Source organism: Dendrobates tinctorius, unplaced genomic scaffold (genome assembly GCF_039654945.1).
Source record: "Dendrobates tinctorius isolate UK_male_01 unplaced genomic scaffold, ASM3965494v1 ptg000265l, whole genome shotgun sequence".
In the NCBI taxonomy this organism is placed as follows: Eukaryota; Metazoa; Chordata; class Amphibia; order Anura; family Dendrobatidae; genus Dendrobates; species Dendrobates tinctorius.
In genome coordinates, this window is record NW_027361932.1 from 15120679 (window position 1) to 15146528 (window position 25850).

Sequence of the window (25850 nt, forward strand, 5' to 3'; positions counted from 1 at the left end):
GTTCAACAGGTATGATGGAGCTGACCGGCGGGTTCCGGGTGAACGGGTATAAGCTGGCACTGGCGTTGTCCTGAGGTTTGGATGGCTAGGTAATGAAACGGGGCGGAACTGGTGTAGACAGTACAGACGTCGTCTTGGACAGCCAGGTAACTGACAGTCTGTGGAAACAAACAGTGTAAGTTGAGCACTTGGCAGGAGACTGCAGAAACACAGGAATAACAACAGCGGAACAAGAAGTTAGCAACAGAAGATACTTGTTGCTCCGGCGCTCTCCCTATGGTGGAGGGGCCAGAAATAGCAATGAGTGCCACACCATTGGTCAGAGGCATTTTTGAAAAATGCGTACTGTCTCTTTAAGAGACCGGAAGCACGCGTACGTGCGGCCTAAGCACTCTCCATGGGGACCTGCTGACAGCGTGCCAGGAAGGAGCGGAGAGGGAAGGAGCAGGGGCTGCAGCAGGATGGCATGAGGCAGGCACAGAGTGGGAGTCCCAACAGGGGCCCCACGGAATTATGGGACCGGAGCCGGGTACAGCAGGGCCGAGATCGGGACCTGGCATAAAACTCATCACCTGCCCAATTGACGTAAGCATGAATGCTGCCAAGTACAGAGGTATCCTGGATGAAAACCTCTTCCAGAGTGCTCTGGACCTCAGACTTGGCTGAAGGTTCTCCTTCCAAAAACAAACAAAAAACAACCTGAGGTTGATCAGTGAAGTGTGTCGCGCAGATCAGCACTTGATTGTCTTTTTCTGCACTATCTGAAACTAAACCTAACTAAATTCAGTAAAAAATACTGTAGTCAACGCTGATTACTGCAGTATATTTTTTCTGTCCCTAATGTACCGTATATACTCAAATATAAGCCGAGATTTTCAGCCCATTTTTTTTTGGCTGAAAATCCCCCCTCTCGGCTTATATGCGAGTCATATACACCAGGGGGTCAGAGGGGGAAGGGGGGCGGGGGTGTCAGGTCATACTTACCCGTCCTGGCGCTCTCTGCAGCCCCCAGCTTCTCCGCGATCTCCTTTCCTTCCTTCAGCGGTCACATGGTACCGCTCATTAAACTCATGAATATGCGCATATTCATGAATTTTAATGAGCGGCACCACGTGACCGCTGAAGGCAGGAAGGGAGATCGTGGAGAAGCTGGGGGCTGAAGAGACAGCGCCAGGATGGGTAAGTATAGCGATACTCACCTGTCCTGCGTCCATGGCTGCTTGCTGCTGTCTGGCACGTCATCTGTCAGTGATGTTCAGACAGCAGAGGGCACGGTGACATGGTTAGTGCGCGCCGCGCCCCCTGCAGTCTGAACGTCACTGACAGATGATGTGCCAGACAGCAGCAAGCAGTCTTGGACGCAGGACAGGTGAATATCTCAGGTGCCAGCAGTGACACCGGCACCTGGCCCCAGCAACGGAGTGGTGAGTATGTCATTTTTGTTATCTTTAAATGCAGCAGCAGCAGCAGCACATGGGGGCATAATCTATGCAGCATCTTATGGGGGCAGCATATGGGGCCATAATCTATGGAGCATCTTATGGGGTAGCATATGGGGCCATAATCTATGGAGCATTTTATGGGGGCAGCATATGGGGGCTTAATCTATGGAGTATCTTATGGGGGCAGCATATGGGGGAATAATCTATGGAGCATCTTATGGGCAGCATATGGTGGAATAATCTATGGGGCATCATATGGGGGCAGCATATGGGGAATAATCTATGGAGCATCTTATGGGGGCAGCATATGGGGGAATAATCTATGGAGCATCTTATGGGGGCAGCATATTGGAGAATAATCTATGGAGCAGCATATGGGGCAGCATATGGGGGCATAATCTATGGAGCATCTTATGGGGGCAGCATATAGGGGCATAATCTATGGAACATCTTATGGGGCCATAACCTTTATGGAGCAGCATATAGGGCATATTATTCTATGGCTTTCTTATGGGGCCATTATTAACCTTTGTGCAGCATTATATGGGGTGTATTTTGTATGGAGCATCTTATGGGGCCATCATGAATTGCATGGAGCATTATATGGGGCTCTTGATTTTCCACCCTGGGCTTATACTCGAGTCAATGAGTTTTCCCAGTTTTTTGTGGCAAAATTAGGGAGGTCTGCGTATACTCGGGTCGGCTTATACTCGAGTATATATGGTAACTTATTTTTTATTATTTTTTGACAAAAAATAAAACAACCAGAGGTTGATCAGTGATGCATCGTTGATCAGCGCTCAATGGCTGTAGGATGCACGCATGGATGTGATTCTTTTTTTCCGCGCTATCTGAAACTAACCCAAATTAAATTCAGTAAAAAATACTGCAGTAGATGCCGATTACTACAGTATATTTTACTATCCTAATCTAGTCCTATCAACTAATCTAATTTTTTCTTTTTTTTTACTGTTTACTATCTAACTAATAATGGGCAAACCTGTGGATGTTCGGATCCAGCGGGTTGGCATAACATCTAAAAAGAGTTTGGTTTGGGCAGCCAAACAGTACTCGAACCAGAACCCGGAACCAATTCAGATGAATGGGGGACCCAAACATCCGTTGTTTGCCATGCTGTCAACTGCATGACAAAGGGGCAAACACAGGCTCTGATTGGCAATAAGATTATTAAAAGTTTACCGCTGGTCACAGGCTATTCCCTTCAGCCAACTCCTGCTTTAGCTGATAACAGCAAAAGCAGGCGCCACTGATGAGAGTATTCATCTGTACTCTGAGCTATAAATAAATAAAAAATAATGGGGTCTCTTCTATTTTTGATAACCAGCGCAGGCAAAACTGATAGCAGTGGTTTGCAACCCGCTTGGCAGGTTATCAAGAATAGAGGGGTCCCCATGTCATTTTTTAAAAAGTATTTAAACAAATAATTAAAAGAAACTGTGTGGGGTTCTTCCCATTTTTGACAATCAGCCAAGCTAAAGCAGACAGCTGGTGGCTGGTATTCTCAGGCTGATAAGGGGCTATAGATATTGCCCCCCAGCCTAAAAATAGCAGCCTGCAGCCACTCCAGAAAAGGCGCATCTATTAGATGCACCAATTCTGGCTCTTTATCTGGTGCGGTGGCAGGTGGGGCAATGTATGTGGGGTTGATGTGAGCTGTTTTATGGCTGCTGACATGAAGCTCACAGGTTAAAAATGGAGAGGCATCTATAAGACGCCTCTCCATTACTAACCCCATAGTTAGATTGCAAAAAAGGACACAGCTGGAATAAAATCCTTTATTTGAAAGCAAGACACTGATTCCTTTATTTGAGCTAAAAATAAAAAAGCTCAGTTATACTCACCTTACACCTATTCCATTGAAGCCCTCGTCCCTTGTAAAAAAAGAAATTAATAAACAACCATGATATTCACCTTACGCCCATTCCATTGAAGACCTTGTACCCTGTAAAAAAAAAGAAAATAATAAACAACCACATCCCTCACCTCTGCAAAGTGAAGATAAACTAAAGTGTCTCCTGGACCTCAGTGAAAGCACCGCAAGCACCGTGAGAATTCTAATTCTCCCTCACTCTCCCATGGTTTTCAGGTGTAAGGTGAGTATCATGGTGGTTTATTATTTATTTATTTTTTTTACAGGGGACAAGGGCTTCAATGGAATAGTCGTAAGGTGAATATAACTGTACTTTTTTATTTTTATGTCAAATAAAGGAGTCAGTGTCTTTCTGTCAAATAAAGCATTTTATTCTGTCTGTTTCTTTTTTACAATGTAACTATGGGGTTAGTACTGGATAAGCATCTTACAGATGCCTGTACTTTACTAACATGGAGTAAAGTACAGTGATCATAAAACAGCTGACATGGAGCCTACAAATAATACCTTACTTGCCACTGCACTAGGGAAAATGGAAAGAGCTAGGCAAAGTGCCAGAATTGGCACATTTAATAGATGTGCCTTTTCTGGGGCAGCTGTGAGCTGCTATTTTTAGGCTGAGGTGGCAATATCCATGTCCCCTTGCCAGGCTGAGAATATCAGCCCCCAGCTGTCTGCTTTAGCTTGGCTAGTTGTTGAAAATGGAGGGGACCTCACGCCATTTATTTTTATTATTTATTTAAATAATAAAAAAACAGCATTGGGACCCCTCTATTCTTGATAATTAGCCATGATAAAGCTGGCTGCTGAGGGTTGCAGCCGCAGCTTTCAGTTTTGCCTGCGCTGATTATCAAAAATAGAAGAGAACCATGTAATTTTTTAAAATTATTTATTAATTTATAGCACAGGTGCTGGCTGATGAATGCTCCCATCAGCAGCACCTGCTCTTGCTGTTATCAGCAACAGCAGGCGTAGGCTGATGGGAGTAGTTGTCACGATCCATTTTTGGATCTGTCAGTTTGGGCTGCTCACATTTAAACTTTTTTCCTTTCTGGCCATTGGGGGTTAAGGTCAGTTTTTCCCCCCGGTGGCCGCTGATGTTACTGCAACTTTGCAACTTTAGTTAGTCTGCTGGTGGCTTTTCCCCCTGGTGGCCGCTGGTGTTACTGCATGGTGATTAATTATCTATGCAGGTGGGTGCCACTCCCACTCCCCTTTATAAGGTCACCTGGTGCTGCAACTCACTGTTGGTAATACAGGTCATTTGGAAGCCAAACATTCTGAAGAGAGAAGCTATCTTGAACAGTGGTGTTTGCAGCAGATCTGGAGCAGTGGTTTTTCTGCTGGTTCTGGTTCTGTGTCCGGGTGCCTTACGATGTGGTCCAGTGCATGACTGCAGAGCAAGCTAAGTGTTGTTTGTTTTTCCCTGTTATTTTCCTTATTGTATTATTAATACAGCAGTGGGACCAGTGTCTGCACTTGCCAGTTCCCTAGTAAGGGATGGGTGCAAGGCAAGTGAGGGACCTAGGTATCCTGGTTTGCGACAGGTTGAAAGAACCTGTGTAGGGAACGTGAGGAGAGTTCAGGGGTCTTTCCTAGGGGAGTGCAGGAGGTGTCCACTTCCCCATTCCCTATTGCAGGGCCCACCATTGTAATTGTTTCCCTGGTGTCCCCTTGTTTGTCTTTGTTGGTTTGTGACCGACCAATCGTCGAGTCGCGTCACACAGGGCCAGTCGCCTCATGACAGTGGTACTCTGGGAAACATAGCTCTCTGACCAGCAGTAAGATTATTAGATGACTAGAGTCACCTGTGTTTATCGTGCTGTCATACAGATGACAGCATGAGGGAACACATGATGTTCGGGGTGCCAAACCCAAACAGTAACACGGACTACATGGAGATGTCCGTGTTCGATACGAACCCTGAACTTTACTGTTTGGGTTCACCCATCTCTATATCTAACACTAACCCTGACTATAGTTATTAAAATATACTGTAGTAGAAGCTGATTGTTAGAGTATATTTTTACTGTCCCTAATCTAGTCCTATCAATTAATCTAAATATTTTTTTTTAAATTCTTTTTTCATATACTGTACAAAAAAAATACAACCGGAGGCTGATCACTGTTGTGCATCAGTGAACAGCACTTGAAGACTGTAGGTCACATGCAAAGGTCTGGTGCAAAAAGGGAGACAGAAAAATGTCCTTGTGAAAAGACAGCATGGGTGCCAATCAGTGATGTGCGTGTAGGGTTCATGGGCCGGGCTGGGGGGTGGTCCCTCTTCTGACCGCGCAGAGACGAAACAGAGACAAGATGGAGACAGATTCTGGGTGCAACAGGTCCAAGTTTTATTCTCTCTTGCCGCCCACTTGACGGCCTCCGCAGTACACCACACTTCTCTTCACTTCACGGACCACCGTTTCCAGGGCTCGTATACACACCGTACTTTTACATTAGGGACGTACATGTATGTACCATCCCTTCTTCACTTGTTTGACGCTCCTGACAGGTCCGTCACTGTGGCCGCCTTAGGCCCGTAAAACAACAGCAATTTTACTGGTCAGGCGTCGTGTCAAATATGGTGCCCCACACCCGGTGTCTCTTCTCTTCTGCGGTTCTTCCTGTCAGGACCACCCCCCTGACTTTCTCTCTCCTCAGTCCCCCTGGTCTGGTTCTCCTCAGAGCGCACAGACTGTCATAGTCCTCCTGTCACCTGAGCTCCCCCTGGGGACTGGAACTTTCTGGAACCCTCCCTCAGTATTTATACCTTTCCTGGTTCCCTGTGACTCCGCCCCCCCATGACCAACGGTTTCCTAAGCACTAAGCTGATGTCAAGTCCTTTGCTCACACTCCTCCCTGCCCTCTAATGGTTAACCCAGGTACTGCACGTCCACTACTCTTTCCTAGCTGTTTCCCCACTGTAGTAACTGACAACTATCTGAACTGTGCAAACTTTTCCTTCTCTATACTGACAAGTCCATCCGTCCGTCATGTCACCTTCCCTACATGCGTCTGATCAGTGGCTCATCTGCTGCAGAACGCACGCATGGAGGTGGTGTAACGGAGGGGGGAAACAGACAGGGAAGAAAAGTGTCCTGGAAAACAGCAAGCACGAGTGAGGATCAATGATTTGTGTCACTGATCAGCGGTCAGTAGCTGCAGGATGCAAGAAAAAGAAGAAAACTGCAAAAAATTGAGCGATTAAGTACTGATCAGCGATCAAGTACTGATCAGCACTTGGCGACAGAAGGGGGAACGGAGGGGGTTAGGGAGAGGGGGGAAAGGAAGGTAAAAGGGTGGGAAATTGAGGAGGGGAGGCTTGGGGTGGATTAAGAAAGATCAGGGCTCAAGAACGAATCAGGGAAGGATCAGGAACATCCTCTTTATTCTTCTTCAGCAGCAGCACAACCAGTGATGGCACAGGCTTGAAAAAGCCTGTATCATCACAAGGCCCTGCACAGTGCACAGAATGACACAGTGACCACCCTGTACACATCTGCAGCTAGAGTGAGGAAATACAGGGCGATCACTGTGGGTTCAGCTTGCTGTGTACTTTGATTGGTGCTATCAACGTCATCGTCCGATCGCACCAATGAGAGTTGGCCCTGGAGACGCTGTTGCTAGGCTCCAGCCTATGATCGATGCTCTTACAGTTTGGATCTTAGGCTTGACATCAGTGTTTCAGGCAATTTCATTGCCTGAAACACTGAAAACTCTGTGATTGGTTAGCGATGCCTACTCCAAGTGTCCTGGTGTGAGAATCACCAGGCACCTTAATGTCATCACCGCAACTGCGATCATGGTGCTGCATTTTAGCTATGATGCACCCAGTATGTCCAAGGTCAGTAAGTACCTACCAACCATGATGTACTGGGTACGTCCAAGGACGGAAAGGGGTTAAGCTATCTTTAGGGTATGAACGCACGTTGCGTTTTTCTAGCTTTTTTCCTGTGCAGTTTTGTTCCTAGTCCCAGCAAAGTGAGTGATATTTTGAAAGTCTCATACACACGATTATTTTTTCCTTACAGATTTGCAGCAGATTTAAATCTACAGCATGTCAATTCTTTCAGCTTTTTTTTTGCTGCAGATTAAACCTGTACTATCGAATAAAAAAAATGCATAACAAATGCTTGCAACAAAATAAGTAAAAAAAGGAGTAAAAAAATGCACCAAAAATGTGTTTTTCCTGCCAACACATCAGTTGGATGCAGTTTAACAATGATAAATGTAAGGTTATACACATGGGAAGAAGGAATCAATATCACCATTAGGCCTCATACCCATTGGAGATTAAAAAAACGGTCCGATTTCTGGACGGGAAAAAAGGGTGGAGTGTAATGCCAGTGTGATGCGATTTGTTTGCGTTGTTTTTCCCATCCGTTTTCCATCCGTTTTGCGTCCGTTTTTCATCCATTTTTTTTCCCCAGCCACTCTTTTTCTACAGTCATTTACAGGACCATTTACAGTGTTCTATACCACAGAATGGTGATGTATGCGTTAAAAACGGATCAAAAACGGATGGAAAACGGATGGTCCGTTTTTTAATCGCACCCATTGACTTCTATTGCCGAAAATCGCAGCAAATCGCAGCATGCTGCGATTTTTTTCTTAGACCGATTTTGGCTGAGAAAAAAAATTGCAAGTGAGATGTCACCCATTCACTAACATGGGTCAGATTGCAATCCGATTAAAAATCGGATTGTAATTGTCCGATTTTATCGCCAGTGAGTATGAGGCCTAACACACTGAACGGTAAACCACTGGGTAAATCTGACATGGAGAAGGACTTGGGGATCCTAGTTAATGATAAACTTACCTAGAGCAGCCAGTGCTTGTAGTAGAGTTGCAGAAATTTTTTTTTACCCTTAGGCCGGGGTCAGACCAAAGAGGAATACGGACTAGTGAGAGGCGCTAAAAGCACGTATTACACATGGACAATTGATTCTCTATGGGTTTGCTCCCAACAGCCGTATATTTCTCAGGCGTATTCCACGGTCTGTGCCAATCGCAGCATGCTGCGATTGTCAGCGTACTACGCCCGTAATACGCCAATGCAAGTCTATGGGTGCGCCAAAAATACGGATTACACACGGACCACACATGTGACTTGCGAGAAATACGCACCCGTTGTCTTTTAGAAAAGCCGGCAATTCAGTGCGCTATACATTAAACTCACACTGACAGGTTTAATAAAGAAAGAAATAATAGATGTATACACATAGAATACATTTTATATATATATATATATATATATATATACACACACATACACAGGTCATAGTGACAAACATGTATATATATATTTATATTTCACAGAGTTCTTCATAGCAGAATAGCCACTAATTAAATTGCCGGCTACTATCAAATCCTTCCCCAACCCGACATGAAATGACACATGGTTTACACTCAGTAAAGCATTTAATTTCATGTTTTTTTATATGTCCCTGACTAATAATTAGATGATGGTTTGTGTGCAAAATTTGGGAGTTATAGTTGTTATTTTAAGGGGTTAATTCGTTGTTAAAAAATGCGTGGCCTTCCCATTGCCCTGTAGCGGTGGCGAGTGGGTTAATCTAACAAAGGGTTAATGTCACCATTTGATTGTAAGGTGACATTAACCCTTTGTTAGATTAACCCATTCGAGACCAATGCAGGGCAATGGGAAGCCCACGCATTTTTTAACAATGAATTAACCCCTTAAAATAACAACTATAACTCGTAAATTTTGCACACAAACCATCATCTAATTATTATTAGTCAGGGACATATAAAAAAACATGAAATGAAATGCTTTATTGAGTGTAAACCATGTGTCATTTCATGTCGGGTTGGGGAAGATTTGATAGAAGCCGGCAATTTAATTAGCGGCTATTCTGCTATGAAGAACTCTGTGAAGTATAAATATAAATATATATATATATATATATGCATTCTATGTGTCTATATCTATTATTTCGTTATTATTTCGTTTCTGTTAGAAACCCTGTCATAGGGCTCCATTATATGTCCATTTTGCAAGGTGGCGAGAAAATCTCGGCATACGGATGCCATACAGATTACATACGGATGCTGACATGCGCAAAATACGCAACCACAACTTGCTTATGGATGACATACGGAGCACTATTTAGGGGTCATTCATTCGTATTACGCCTGTAAACTACGGACCGTATTTTGCGTCGGTTAGTGTGACCCCGGCCTTACAGAAATAATTGTGTCTGGGTACAAGCTTCAGGTTTCAACAACCTGGCATTGAAAATATCAGTTCATTTTAAATGATAAATGTCCAGTAGAGGTCGCTATAAGACTGGGGTGTAAGTAGTGTTTAACATTCTTCCTAGTAGTTATTTAGAAGAAAATTGGTAAGATGACCAATTATGCACAGTTTTGTCCTCTGCACTTCTGTTATTTCGGTGCAAAATCAAGAACAACTTCACAGCAGAATGAAAGATTTTTAAACATATCAAGAAAATCCTAATGAATGAAATGTAACTGAAACATACAGTTTTTTGCTGTAGCTGATGTTTAGCTCCTTTTTTTTCTGCTAAAAAAGAAAACTAGTACCTCTCACTACAAATGTACTGCACAAACACCAGTGATTTAATCCCATTCTCACAGATGATGTACTATCCCGTCCAGGTGACCCGGGCCCGTATGACCGTGGATGGGATAGTACGTCATCGCGATCAGCTGCGCTCACGGGGGAAGTGCAGCTGATCCCGACCGGATGTCAGCTGATTATCACAGCTGACACCTGGCACTATGTGTCAGAAGCGGTTGGGGACCGCTCCCGGCCCATTAACCCCAGCACACTGCGATCAAACATGATCCGGGGGCATAGAGAAGAATCGCTCGCGTTGTTCTGAGGGCCTAACTCTCTGCAGGCCCCCGGATCTTAGATGGCTGCAGGGGCCTTCCAGGTTCTGCAGGGAGGTGGGTTTCTCAGTGCCTGCTGAGAGCAGGCGCTGAGAAGCCGTCTGCAGTGCCTGTCAGATCGCTGATCTGATACAGTTCATTGCAAAGTGTCAGATCAGTGATCTGATACTATATAGTAATGTCCCACACTGGGACAATGTAAAAAGTAAAAAAAAAAAAAAAAATCATGTGTAAAAATAATTTTTTAAAAATTCCTAAATAAATAAATATTCCCTAATAAAAATTTTTTTGTAAATAAAAAAAACAAAACAATAAAAGTACACATATTTAGTGTCACCGCATCCGTAACAACCTGCCCTATAAAACTGTCCCACTAGTTAACCCTTTTAGTGAACCCCTTAAAAAAAAGGCAAAAAACAATGCTTTATCATCATAGCGCTGAACAAAAAGTGCAATAACACGTATTCAAAAAGATGGATATAAATAAACATGGTACCGCTGAAAACGTCATCTTGTCCCGCAAAAAACGAGCCGCCATACAGCATCATCAGCGAAAAAATTAAAAAGTTATAGCTCGCAGAATAAAGCAAAGCAAAAATAATTATTTTTTATATAAAATTGTTTTTATTATATAAAAGTGCCAAAACATAAAAAAAGATAAAAATTAGGTATTGGTGTCATCATACTGAGCCTAAGAATAAAACTGCTTTATCAATTTTACCACATGCAGAACGTTGTAAACACTCCCCCAAAGAAATTCATGAATTACTGGTTTTTGTTCATTCTGCGTCCCAAAAATCGGAATAAAAAGCGATCAAAAAAGTCATGTGCCCGAAAATGCTACCAATAAAAATGTCAACTTGTCCCACAAAAAATAAGACCTCACATCACTCTGTGGGTCAAAATATGGAAAAATTATAGGTCTCAAAATGTGGTGATGCAAAAACAATTTTTTTTGCAATAAAAAGCGTCTTATAGTGTGTGACAGCAGCCAAATATAAAAACCGCCATAAATAGTAAATCAAACCCCCCGTTATCACCCCCTTAGTTATGGAAAAATAATAAAATTAAAAAAATGTATTTTTTCCATTTTCCCGTTAGAGTTAGGGTTGGGATTAGGGTTAGGGGTGTGTTAGGGTTAGCGTTGTAATTACAATTGGGGGTTTACACTGTTCAGGCACATCAGGGGCTCTCCAAATGCGACATAGCGTCTGATTTCAATTCCAGCCAATTCTGCATTGAAAAAGTCAAACGGTGCTCCTTCCCTTCTGAGCTCTGCCCTGCGCCCAAACAGTGGTTTACCCCCACATATGGGGTATCAGCCTACTCAGGACAAATTGCTCAATAGCTAGGGAAAATAAAAATTGGGGGTGAAAAGATCATTTTTGTGGAAAAAATATGATTTTTTAATTTTACGGCTGTATGTTATAAACTTCTGTGAAGCCCTTGGGGGTTCAAAGTTCTCACCATACATCTAGATAAGTTCCTTGAGGGTCAAGTTTCCAAAATGGTGTCATTTGAGGGGGGTTTCCACTGTTTAGGCACATCAGGGACTCTCCAAACGCGACATGGCATCCAATCTCAATTCCAGACAATTTTGCGTTGAAAAAGTCAAACGGCGCTCCTTCCCTTCCGAGCTCTGCCATGTGGTTCCCCCCCACATATCAGGTATCAGCGTACTCAGGACAAATTGCATAATAGCTTTTGTGGTCCAATTTCTCCTGTTACCCTTGGTAAAATAAAAAAATTGGACCTGAACTAATTTTTTTGTGAAAAAAAAGTTAAATTGAGCCCGCAATCTATTCAAATGAAAATTGCATTCTAAAAGCCAAGTAGCTCTCCCTCACATCCGATCACTGACATGTGCTCAAACAGTAGTGTACAATCACATATGGGGTATTGCCACATTCCGGAGAAATTGCATAAAAAATTGTGGTGTCTAATTTCTCCCATTATCCCTCATGTAAATTATAAATTTTGTGCTAAAACAGTACTTAAGTGGAAAAAGAATCATTTTTTGTTCTCACACCTAAAGTTTTGTAGGTTAAAAATGCTCAAAACACCCCTAGATGAATGGGTTGACTTGTGGAAGGTTTCTGCAGTTTTTGCATGTCAGTGGCACTCCAAATGCAACATGGCATTCGCAATTTATTCCATACAAATAGCGCTTTCCTGTCCTAGCCCTGCCATGTGACCAAACAGAAGTTTTTGACCATATATGGAAAATCATTGCATTCGGGAGAAATTGCTTAACAAATTATGGGGTCCATTTTCACTTAATATCCATTGTGAAAATTAAAAATGTTGAGCTAAAAGAACATTTTCGGAAAAAAAATGAAAATTTTCCATATGACCACCTAATGTTATCAAATTCTGTGTAGTACCTGTTGGTTAAAAATGCTCACTAAATCCATAGATAAAATCCTTGAGAGGTGTTGTTTCCAACATGGGGTCACTTGTTGAGAGTTTCCACTGTTTAGGCACATCAGTGGCTCTCCAAATGCAACATGGCTTCCGCTAATTTTCCAGCAAATTTTGCACTTCAAATGCTAGATGGGCTCCTTCTCTTCTGAGCTCTGCCATGTGCCCCAACAATAGTTTTCCCCTACATATGAGATACAAGTGTACTCAGGAGAAATTGAACAACAAATTTTGAGGTCCATTTTCTCCTGTTACGCTTGTGAAAATAAAAAATTTGAGGCTAAATTACATTTTTGTGGGGAAAAAGTGATTTTAAATTTTCACGGTTCTTCGTTATAAACTTCTGTGAAACACCTCAGGGTTCGAGGTGCTCTTCACACATCTAGGTACATTCAATGAGGGGTCTAGTGTTCAAAATGGGGTCACTTTTGAGGTGTTTCCTTTGTTTAGGCATATCAGGGGTTCTCCAAACGCGACATGGCATCCGCTCTCGATTCCAGACATTTTTGTGTTCAAAAAGACAAACGGTGCGCCATACCTTCTGAGCCTTGCCATGTGCCCATACAGTAGTATTTCCCCACATATGGGATATCGGCGTACTCAGGAGAAATTGCAGAACAACCATTGGGGTACATTTTCTCCTGTTATGCTTGTGAAAATAAAAAATGTGTGAATTGTGAAAAAAAGTAAAATGTTCATTTTTCCCTTGCATATTGCTTTAGCTTCTGTGAAGAACCTTAATGCTTAATAAACTTCTTGACTGTGGTTTTGAGGACTTTAAGGGGTGCAGTTTCTAGAATATCACTTTTGGGTATTTTCTGTCATATAGGCCCCCCAAAGTCACTTCAAATGTGATGTGGTCCCTAAAAAAAAGTTTACAAATCTTGTTGGAAAAATGAGAAATTGCTGGTCAACTTTTAACCCTTCTAACATCCTAATGAAAAATAAAAAAAAATTGTTTAAATAATAATGCAGATGTAAAGTACACAAGTGAGAATTGTTATTTTTTATTATTTTGTGTGACAAAACTCTCTGGGTTAAGGTCATAGGAATTAAAAGTTTGAAAATTGCAAAATTTTTAACATTTTCAACAAATTTCTGATATTTTTACAAATAAATGCAAGTTGTATTAAACAAATTTTACTAATACCAAGAGGCACAATATGTCACGAAAAAACAGTCTCAAAATCACTCAGATATGTTGAAGCGTTCCAGAGTTTTTACTACATAAAGTTACACTGGTCAGATTGAAAAAATTTGACATGGTCTTAAAGGTCAAAATTAGGTGCATATAGGGTGTGTGAAGAGATGAAAATAGCAAAATTACATAATCAACTTGGCCTATCCCTAGCTGGTCAGTAGTTCCTCTGATCATTGTGTATTTTTCTGCAGTGATGACATTCCAACAACTTGACTGCCGCAGCCAATCAGCGGTCATTTGTTGACCATTTTACCATCACCTCTAAGGGCTCGCTCCCACTTGCAATTAAATTGAACGAATGCAATCTGCTTAAAAATTGTTTAATATTTTTTTAATCCTTTGCTTGTGTGTTCATTTTCATTCAATTGAATTGTGTGTTCAATTGCATTTCTTTTTTCCTGCTCCGATCTGATCACGATTGAACAGAAAAAAAAAATGCAGCATGCTACGATTGCATGTGAAATTTGAATCACACGCACCAAAATAAGTCTATGGGTATCACCTGAGTGCAGTGCGATTCCCGCCAACGCCAGGAGCACAAGAGATGGAAAAATTAATTTTTCCGCCTGCTCCGCAGCTGTGCTCCAATTCTCTCATGCGAGAGGATCGGAGCACAGAGCACTGACACTAGCTCATGCTCTCAGTAGAGCAGAAGCCAATTGTCATTAGCTTATCGCATCCGATGCTCTCTAATCGGATGTGATACGCTAATGTGACTCCTGGATAACTAAGAATGACCATTAGGATGACTGGGGCAGCGGCTCTGGAGAAGTGAGGGATTTACCAGGTGAATATAGTTTGTATTGTTATTTTATCACATTTCCTACCTTGTGGTATATTTTTTTTAAAGAATCTTGGACAACCCTTTTAATAATTGGTATATATGATTTTATTATAGAATGGTATTTCTCCATGTAATAAACTCCTCAGATTATAAAACAATAAAATCCAGTAGAAGTTTCACAGTAATTGATTCAGAATGCACATTAGTCTCTAGAGAGAACTATTTCTGGAAACAATTTGAATACACCCTATACCAGGTGCATCTTTCTATCTAGATTCGGAGGATGGGTTTCAGTTCTCGTTCTTGGTTCTGTTAGCGTCAAGCATGACCGCATCCTCATATGTTCACAGTTTAATATCACTAATTTTAGAATCATCTGTAAAACCTCAAATTATCCCATGACTTCAAGCTGACATCAACACCTGTATGCAACGTGTAATGAATGAATGAATATTACAATTTAAAGTGGAAGTCACAACTGGTAGATTATTAATGACAAATGCAATATGGCATTTTAATTATTTAGTGAAGATTTTGGGTCTGATTCATCAAGGCTGGTGTAAGCACACTCTCCAGTGGAGTAACTGGAGTCCAATGAGCCCCGGTGTGAAATTCGAACCTCCCCCCACTTTATGTTGGTGAGATGTATGGGCCTTGTAGCGTTCTAAATTCTATAAGTATATACAAGTTGCACCCTCTCCCTCATTGTGTAGTAATGTCTCCTATCTTGAGTTCCGTCATGGTATATATATGTTGCCAATCCTTTGCCCATCCTGTTATATATGTTCCCCTTCCTGGTATATATGTTCCCCATCCTGGTATGTATATCCCCCATCCTGGTAAGTATGTCCCTTATTCTTGGCCCCAACCTGGGATATATATGCCCTAGCCTGGTATATATATGTCCCTTATCTTGGACCCGTCCTGGAATATATTGTATATCCCAATGCTGGTATGTATGTTCCTGGGTTCCATCATGGTATATATATAACCTTTCCTAGTATGTATGTTCCCATCCACTTCACTGCCACGTGGCGTTCTCTTCTGAAGCCGGCAGCTGACTTGATACAAATGATGACATTACTGCCAAGCACCTCCAGTCACGTGCTCGCCGACATCAGCTGCTGGCCTCTGAATGGCTCGCACTGTGTATTACAGCGCATGCATCTGCTCCATAATACACTTCAGCTGGTCAAGTTGAGGTTTGCCCTGAATTCAACAGGCCCCCCAGCTGCACAGACACGGTTGCAGCGTCAGAGGTTGTTACACTCCTGGCACTCTTGCTCTATGTCAGTCTTGCTGGAGTGCAAGGTGCCAAATTCATTAAGCACGCCACGCAATAAAATCTTCTGATTGGTGTGCGCCGCATCAGAAATGCTAGTATCATTTCTGCTGCCAGTACTTTTATATAATTGAACGGGTATGGCCACGCCCCAACTCCACCCATTTTGGCAAAGCTGATTCAAATTGGTGCCAAAAATTGCAAAATTTTAACTCAACTCTTAGTTGTGAAAAAATGTTGTGATCTTTCAAAACTTATATTCCACATTTTTGGCGTAAGAGCATTGATAAATCCTCCCCTTCATATATTTTGGACATAAATGACAACTGTCCACAGAAATCTACTGCATATTTATCTAATATATAAAGCTCAAAGTGTGTATGTATGTGTGTATGTATGTGTGTGTGTGTGTGTGTGTATGTGTGTATATGTTTGTATGTCCGGGATAGGCATCCGCATCGTCGCAGCTACAGCCACAAAATTTGGCACAGTCACACGTCTGGACCCCGAGAGCGTCCTAAGCTATGTTGTGAGGCGAAGTTTTAACCCCGCGCGTTCCAATTCACCAAACAATTTTGCCCCCATCTACATACTGGGGGAAAAAGTGTGTACGTGTCAAGCCCCGCCCCTCGTTATGATGTCATAATGCCCCTATTTGCATACTGGGGAAACAGTGTGCGCGTATCAAGCCCCGCCCCTCATCATGATGTCACAATGGTTGCCATGGCGACGCTGATGTCATCATAGGTTGCAAGCCCTGCCACCGCTCATTATGATGTCATAGTGGTTGACTATGAGATGGAGGATGTGTGATGAGTATATGGGCACCGGACTATGGGATGGAGGATATGTATGACGGGTATATGGGAACGGGACTATGGGATGGGGGATGTGTGATGGGTATATGGGCACTGGACTATGGGATGGAGGATATGTTTGACGGGTATATGGGCACGGGACTATGGGATGGCGGATATGTATATGGGCACAGGACTATGGGATGGAGGATGTGTGATGGGTATATGGGCACTGGACTATAGGATGGAGGATATGTATGACGGTATATGGGCACAGGACTATGAGATAGCGGATATATATGATGGGTATATGGGCACGGGACTATGGGATGGAGGATATGTATGATGAGTTTATGGGCATGGGACTATGGAATGGAGGATGTGTGATGGGTATATGGGCACTCGACTATGGGATGGCGAATATGTATGATGGGTATATAGGCATGGGACTATGGGATGGAGAATATGTATGATCGGTATATAGGCATGGGACTATGGGATAGAGAATATGTATGATGGGTATATGGGCATGGGACTATGGAATGGAGGATGTGAGATGGGTATATGGGCACTCGACTATGGGATGGAGGATATGTATGATGGGTATATGGGCACGGGCCTATGGGATCGTGGATATGTATGATGGGTATATGGGCACGGGACTATGGGATGGAGGATAATTATAATTTTCTATAACTTACCACAGTTAGTTACTATGCCCTATACTATGCGGGCTCTTCAGCTATATAAACTAAATAAGGAATGTGCACACTAGGCTATTTAAACTCAGGCGCACCTGTTGCGTTTTTCAGTTCTGTTGTATTTTTTTTTCCTGAATCGACTTTTGTGTCCTTTTTTTTTTTTTTGTTTCCAGGGCACTCTTCTGATGGTTTTGGCCCCAAGCAGTTTTTTTTAAGGGTTTACCAATAGGCTTTTTGTACATCATTTTTTTACTATCGTTTTCCAGTCATTTTTTCTTCTCCATTGAATCATAAAGAAACCACTAGCAGTTTTCTAAGGAAAAGTGAGGGAAAAATGCTCCAAAATAGTCTTCTGGGCTTCTTGTAAGTCCCCCATTGACTTGTATTGTAAAGTACAGAATATCCTCCAAGAGCGAAACACAAAAATAGACAGGTCATTTCTTTTAAATACCTGGCGTTTTTCGAAACCTGAAGTGGTTAAAAAAATGTTCAAAATCCTGAACATGTGAACCGCAATTTGTTTTTACAAAGAAATGCATCTGCACTTTCTTTTGTGTGTTTTCTGATTGATTTCTTAGGCAATTTCCGGGGTTGAATCTGCCAGAAAAATACGTTGTGTGCATTCTAAGGCTGGAGTCACACTAACCTGCGCAAAATACGCTCCGTATTTTACATGCGTAATACGGATCAATGACCCCTAAACAGTGCTCCGTAGGTCATCCGTAAGCAAGGTGTGGTCGCGTATTTTGCGCATGTGTGCATCCGTATGTAATCCGTGTGGCATCCGTATGCAATCCGTATGGCGAGATTTTCTCGCAGCCTTGCAAAATGGACATTTAACGGTTTTGAGGCCTGCAAACAATTTAAATCATTAGCCTGCACCCTATTTAGACACTCAGAAACAGGTTGCTGCCTACATTCTGTACATTTCTCACCTTGCTTTCACGAAGGGTGTTGGTGTTCTTTGTGCAGCATGGCAGAGGGTCTGAGATTCAATACAACTGAGCAGGTTCTCTTTACCTGGCTTTTGTCACGGCGCTTTGGGCAACCATATCCTGTGATAGTGGATCCGCGGAGGAGGAGACGCATGTGGGTACATCCACTTTTGAGGCAACGACTCACAAGAGGTCATTTTCACCGCCTCTATTCGTCTCTGCGGGAGCATCCGGAGAAATTTTACCAGTACTGTCGAATGAGCATTTCCACATTTGATCGCCTCTTGGAGACAGTGCGCCCTGGGATCACCTTTCAGGACACTAGGATGCGCCAAGCCATATCTGCAGAGGAGCGACTTCTACTCACAATACGGTATGTACTCCACGACCACATTCTCTATGTTCATAATGTGTGTTAATTTATGTTTTTTGGCCTTCTTGGACAAAGTTTAATACCCTCATCTTCCTCAAAATATGTTTCACCTGACACAGCAGAATCTTACATCTAATATGTACTGCATATCACTTAGTCATTGTGCCACCAAATATGTGTGTGTTCTTCTCTATCATTCCCTACCAAGTTTGGTCGGCATGTAACTGATTTTTTTTTACTTTACCCATTCTAACCTGTACTATTTCTGTTGTTCGACAGCTTCCTGTCCACTGGCCTGTCTTATGCCGCCCTCCACCATGAGTTTCTCATTGGAAAGTCAACCATTTCAGGCATAGTGAGGTCTACATGTGCAGAAATCTGGACAAAACTCCATCAGGTGGTCCTACCCGAGCCCAGGATGGAAGACTGGTTAAGAATTTCAAGGGACTTTGAGGAGGACTGCCAGTTTCCAAATTGTATTGGGGCCCTGGATGGCAAACATATCAGTGTGCGTAAGCCGCCGAACTCAGGCTCCCAATTCTTCAATTATAAGCAATACTCTTCTGTTGTATTGTTGGCTCTGGTAGACCCTCAATACAAGTTTATAATTGTTGACATTGGGGCCTATGGAAGGACGGGAGACTCTAGAGTCTTCAATACTTCCATAATGGGTCGGCGGCTACGCACCAACCAGTTGGATCTCCCACCACCACGCCAGCTACCAGGCTCCCCCGAACAATCAGTCCCTTATGTCCTTGTGGCAGATGAGGCCTTTCAGTTATCATGTAATGTCATGAGGCCATATCCCCGGCGCAACCTTGACCACAGGCGCAGAATTTTTAACTTGCGCCTATCACGTGCTAGGCGACTGGTGGAGTGTTCCTTTGGGATTCTTTGTGCCAAATGGCGGGTGCTCCAGTCTGCCATTCAGCTGAGTGAGCAAAATGTGAATGAAGTTGTGAAAGCCTGTATTGTTCTGCATAACTTCACCAGGATACATGATTGTTCCTCCTCTGATGGTGTTGTGCGTAGGCCGGACAATGTGCGCAGGGTGAGACCACCTATCATCCCTCAACATAGACCGCTCTCTGGCCTCAAAGTGCGTGATATATTCACAAATTACTTTATCTCACCTGAGGGGGCAACTTCTTGGCAAGAGAATGCTGTGTCTATGTTATAATTTTTTTGTTTCAAAGTGTGTCTAAATATATATTACTCAAGCCTTTTTATGATTCTATGAGTGTTTCTTTGCATTGGTTGGTGTCTGTTAGTATGTTGTGAGGGATAGTGAGAAATCACACAGAGACGTTAACTAGAGTAGACAAATTTTTAGTTTTGCCTTTTTTTTTTTTTGTTTTTTTTTTAAAGGCAAACATAATTTTGCCATAACACAAATTTGGCAATGGCCAAAATGACCCTTTGGGCCTTCTTTAACTTGGTGTAACATTAACATTACAGAAAAAAACTGCAACAACCATTATGCAATAACAACATTGCTGCATGCCTACATTAACCTTGATTAGGCAACAAAGGGTGAGCTCCATCACCAAAATAAAGTTAAGAAGATAACACTCAACATTTCCTCATAATGTTTTCCAATCATAGAATGATTCCACCAGGACAGGCAAGGCTACCTCACATCTTTCACACAGATATTACCTGTCTGTAGAACAGACAATATTTAAGCATGCTATACTGGAAAGGATGAAAATACAAAACTCACTTGTTAAGACATAGAGAGAGCGTGATATTGAGAATGCTGGTCGCCTCAAATTGGTTTACTAGAGAATGCTAATAACAAAGTTGACTACTTAACTAAAGGCAAGCACGCCTTTCCTATGCATTAGCAAGTGATTAGTGTATTTTCATCCTTTCAGGTAACAGTATAGCGCATTTAAATCTTCTCTTTTATACACACATGTAATATCTGTGTGAAAGGCGTGAGGTAGCGTTGCCTGTCATGATGGATTGTTTCATATGTTTGGAAAACATTGTTTAAAAATGTGAGTGTTAAATTATGTTCTAAATGTTGGTGAAGGAGAACACCTGTTTTTTTGTCTAGATTAGAAGCACCAGTTACCTGTTACTGGACATCTCCAAAATTTTGAATCATAAATCCTCATATGTAGGGGAAGGGGAACGGGGAGGAACAGCCTGTGGGTGCTGCTGGACATTGTGGCCAAGATCGCCCAGTGTGGGGCCATACTGTTGCCCATGATGCTGTTGTTGTCCAGCCTCCTGGGCCTGTTGGTGATACTGGCCAGAGTAATAATGATGATGGTGAGGGGCTTCTTGTTGGCTCTGGTATGCCCGTGGCTCATACCCACCAAGATAGCCAGATCGTCCCCAACCAGGTTGGGACCAGCCTCCAACACTGGGTGGGTACAAGTGGCCATATTGGTGGGGTTGGCTTGATGAAGACATTTGGGGCTGCGGAATAGAAGGATGGGTAGGGGGAGGAAGGGGTTGAGGTGTTGGCCCACGTATTGGGGCTGCTCAGACCCTGCTTGAGCAAGCATCTGTGTGGATGGTCTCATGCGCATTAAATTTCTTGGTGAGAGCTGCCACCTCTCCAGAAATTCAAACACCTCATATGGGGTATTGGGGGGGGGTGCTTGCATCAAGCAGGATCTGAATACACCCTCTAATACGGAGCCTGACCTCACGGGTAAGGGCACGGAGATAAAGGGTGAGGCTACGTGCATAGGCCTCCTCACCATCATCTGTAGTGACTCTGGACAAGTAATTCAGCACCCCAGTGTCCACATTGGTCCTGCTCTCTTGAATGTTGACCTGGCGCCTTCTTCTTATTCGCCTTGTTGCTAGAGCAGCCTGTGGGGAGGGCCTGATCTGGGCAGTTGGGCTGCTGCTCAAGTTGCCCATCTCTTCCAGGATGGGTGAGGTTGCAGCTGCAGACCGTCCTGGTGGTGTGTTGTGTAGGGCAGCCATTGTGTGTTCTGGTGAAGCCTCCTCTTCAGCCATCCTTCTTGTAGGGGGAGAAGATGGGCCAGCCACCTCCTCCCCTACAGGATCTATAATGGGCTCAGCCTCTGAGGCCGTTCCTCGATCCGTAAGGTTGGATTGAGTTCTGTTATGAAATAGAACAGAGGCAAAAATACATCAATATTTTTGTCCCTGTAAAGTATTTGTGTAATGTTTTTGTGTCATGTGGTGTGAGGTATGTACTTACGGTCTCAGAGCCAGAATTGGGGCGAGGAAGTTCAGCCGGTCATAGTAAATATATTTGCGCTTGACATGGCCAGCATCCCCACTCCTGGACCGCTGCTGGCGTTCCCGCCGGTACTGGTCCCGGATGCTTCTCCACCGTTTCATCACATCTTCCACTGCAATGTGACAGGAAAGATTGTCAAAATCAGATATTTGAGAGGTCACATTTTCAAACAGTAGTCTAGGCATGGGGCCTTATGGGGTGTGCATTCTACCCATGGTGGCATATGTAATTGTGCCGATACCCAGGGTCTCATTAGCTCCCCTGAAACTAATTTTAGTGGCTAGGAGGATGAGGAGCTTGTGGCCTAACCCCTAATTATGGCTGTGTGAAGCCACGTGTCACATCCTAATGTAACGGCCTCATGAGGCTAATAAAAATACATGCACAGGAAGGGGGGGGCTGATTCTAGATTCATTTTATAGCGCGCGCTAACGTTAATTATATTTTTATGGTTGCACTTACGAATTTTATGCTGCTCATCACGTGGTCTGTCACCAAAGTCATGGTACATCTGGCGACAGATGCGCCTCCATGACGCCTCCTTTCTTGTGCGGTTCGCATAGTTTGCGTCGCGTGGGTCCCATATTTCTGGACGCTCCTGCACCAGCACAATTAGCATCTCTACATTAATATATGTGGACGCCATGCTGCTGCTGTACTCCGTGGAGGCGTACTTCCTGGATGTCTGGAGCGCTTTTTGACCTCATTTGCATGTCTAGGCTTCCTGATGATGGATTGGCCCATTTCCTGTTCACCAGCCAAAAGACCTGCGTATTGCTCGCAGGTCACACGTGTGTTCCGTGTGTAATGCGTATTTTTTGCGCACCCATAGACTTGCATTGGCGTACTACGGGCGTAGTACGCTGACAATCGCAGCATGCTGCGAGTGGCACGCAGCGTAGGATACGGAGGAGAAATATACGCCTGGTGCGAGTGACCCCATAGAAAATCATTTGTCCGTGTCTAATGCGGGCTTTTTGCGCCTCTCACTCTCCCGTATTCCTCGCCAGTGTGACTCCGGCCTAAAGCTGAATATCTGAACATTTGAAGTAAGTTTACGTTATGGTAGGGGTTCCCGCAAAATGATGTAAATTTAAGTCATGACGATTATCCGGGCACAGAAAAGGTGCCCGCATAATCGCCACCGAGAGCTCAGCCTAAGTAACCTCCTAAATTGCTGTGATCACAACATTTAAAAATATGCCAACCCAAGGTCTTCTTGACAACATCCGAGTCAGCCAGCTAAGGCAAGCATGTTAGACCATACTCAGAGCGTAATCTTAGAGGCTTCTGTCAGTGCAGCAATCAGATTAATAAAAGTCAAAGTGCTAAACGGACTGAGTAAAAAACTAAAGAAAATTGTAAAAATAAAGGAACGACCTGACATATAAAATTGTCACATTATTTAATCCCTACAGTGAATTCAGTAAAAAAAAAGGAATCAAAAACTTGTCAAAAATCTATGCTTTTATCATCATATTGTTGGAAAATTGAGAAATTGCTGATTTTAATCCTTCTAATCTCCTAACAAAAAAACTTAAAAATGATGCTGATGTAAATTAGACATGTGGTAAATGTTATTTATTAACTATTTTGTGTGATATAACTGTTTGATTTAAGAGCATAAAAATTAAAAGTTTGTTTATTTTCACAAATAAATGCAAACAAACATTGGCCTAAATTTACCACAAACAATAAGTACTATGTGTCGCAAAAAAAATCCACAGAATCAGTGGGATCCATTGAAGTTTTCTACTGAAGCTGCCCTCACTAAGGTCTCTAATGATCTACTAAGGGTACCATCACACTTGGCGACTCATCAGCGATCACGGCAACGATATGATCTAGAAGGGATCACTGGTGCGTCACTACGTGGTCACTGGTGAGATGTCAGATCTCACCAGCGACGCAGCAACGATACGGAACGATACAACGGTTGTTAGAACCCTGTCTCTCAGACCTGTAGTATAGAGGTCGTTCGTCGTTGTCCCTGTGAAACACAGCGATGCATGCTGGCCAGCGGGACACCAGCGATAAAAAAAAATGGCCCAGGACATTGGAGCATGATCAGCGACATCGCAGTAGGGGCCCGATCGCCGCTATGTGTCACACGAGATTTGCATACTGCACCTATTGGACAAACAATCAGTAAATTTGGTTTCCAGTACCATCTCTATGCTGGTGACACCCAATTGTACACCTCCTCTCCTGACATCACACCTGCCTTTTTAGGATATGTGCCCACGTTGCGGATTTGGCCCTGCGGATCCGCAGCAGTTTTCCAAGCGGTGTACAGTACCATGTACACCTATGGAAAACAAAAACCGCTGTGCACATGCTGCGGAAAATTCTGCGCAGAAACGCAGTGGTTTATTTTCCGCAGCATGTCAATTCTTTTTGCGGATTCCGCAGCGTTTTTACACCTATTCCATTATAGGAATCCACAGGTGTAAGAATGCAGGCGAAATCCCCACAAAATCTGCAGGAAATCCACACTAAATCAGCAGGTAAAACGCAGGTCATTTTACCTGCGGATTCTGCAGATTCTGCGCGGAAAAATCTGCACATGAATCCTCAATGTGTGCACATACCCTTAGAAAATACCAGTGATTGTCTTACCGCTGTCTCCAACATCATGTCCTCCATCTATCTGAAACTGAACCTGTCAAAAACTGAACTCCTTGTGTTTCCTCCCTCTACTAACCTACCTATGCCCATTTCTGTGTGTGGGTCTACCATTACTCCCCAGCAACACTCCCGCTGTCTTGGGGTCATACTTGATTCAGAACGTTCATTCACCCCCACATCCGATCACTAGCTCGCTCTTGTCATCTGCGCCTCAAAAACATTTCTAGAATTCTACCATTTCTTACAATCGACTCTGCAAAAACTCTTACTTTTTCTCTTATCCATTATCAACTGGACTATTGTAATTCTCTACTAATCAGTCTCCCTCTTACCAAACTCTTCTCTCTCTAATCTGTCTTGAATGCTGCAGCTAAGATTATATTCCTCACCAACCGTTACACCGATGCCTCTACCTTGTGCCAGTCATTACACTGGTTACCCATCCATTCCAGAATTCAGTATAAACTTATTACCGTCACCCACAAAGCTCACTACGGCTCAACACCACCCTACATCTCCTCCCTCATCTCAGTCTACCACCCTACCCACGCCCTACATTCTGCTAATGACCTGAGGTTAACATCCTCAATAATCAGAACCTCCCACTCCCGTTTCCAAGACTTGTTCACGTGCTGCGCTAATTTTTTGGAATGCATAACCCAGGTTAATTCAATTAATCCCCAACACCACAGTTTTAAGCGTGTGATAAAAATGCATTTGTTCAGACTGGCTTACTGCTTCAACACAGTAATCTAACTATCCCTGTGTTGTCCATTCAAAATTTTTACCATAACCAGGTTCCTTGTATCATGTTCTCATACGCTTTATGCATTTTATAGCCCTCTGTGTCTGTACCGTTACATATTCTGGCTGATAACCGGTTCATGCAGCATTACATGAACACCCAATTTCCTATACTATGGCTCGTCCGAACAACGAAAGCAAATGTTACCATCCACCTTTTGTGTCTCCCCCATTTCCTCATAGATTGTAAGCTTGCGAGCAGGGCCCTCATTCCTTTTGGTATCTGTTGATCTATGTGTTTATTGTTTTGCTGTAATGTCTATTGTCTGTTCAAGTCCCATCTAAAATGTAAAGAGCTGTGGTATGTGTTGTCGCCATAGAAACAAAATTATTATTATTGAAGTGTTCCAGAGTTATTACCTCATAAAGTGTCACTGGTCAGAATTGTAAAATTTGGCCTTGAAGGTGAAAACAGGCTCGGGGGTGAAGGGGATAAATACGGATCTCCTGACAATGGGATATGTGCTCAGGTAACTTCAC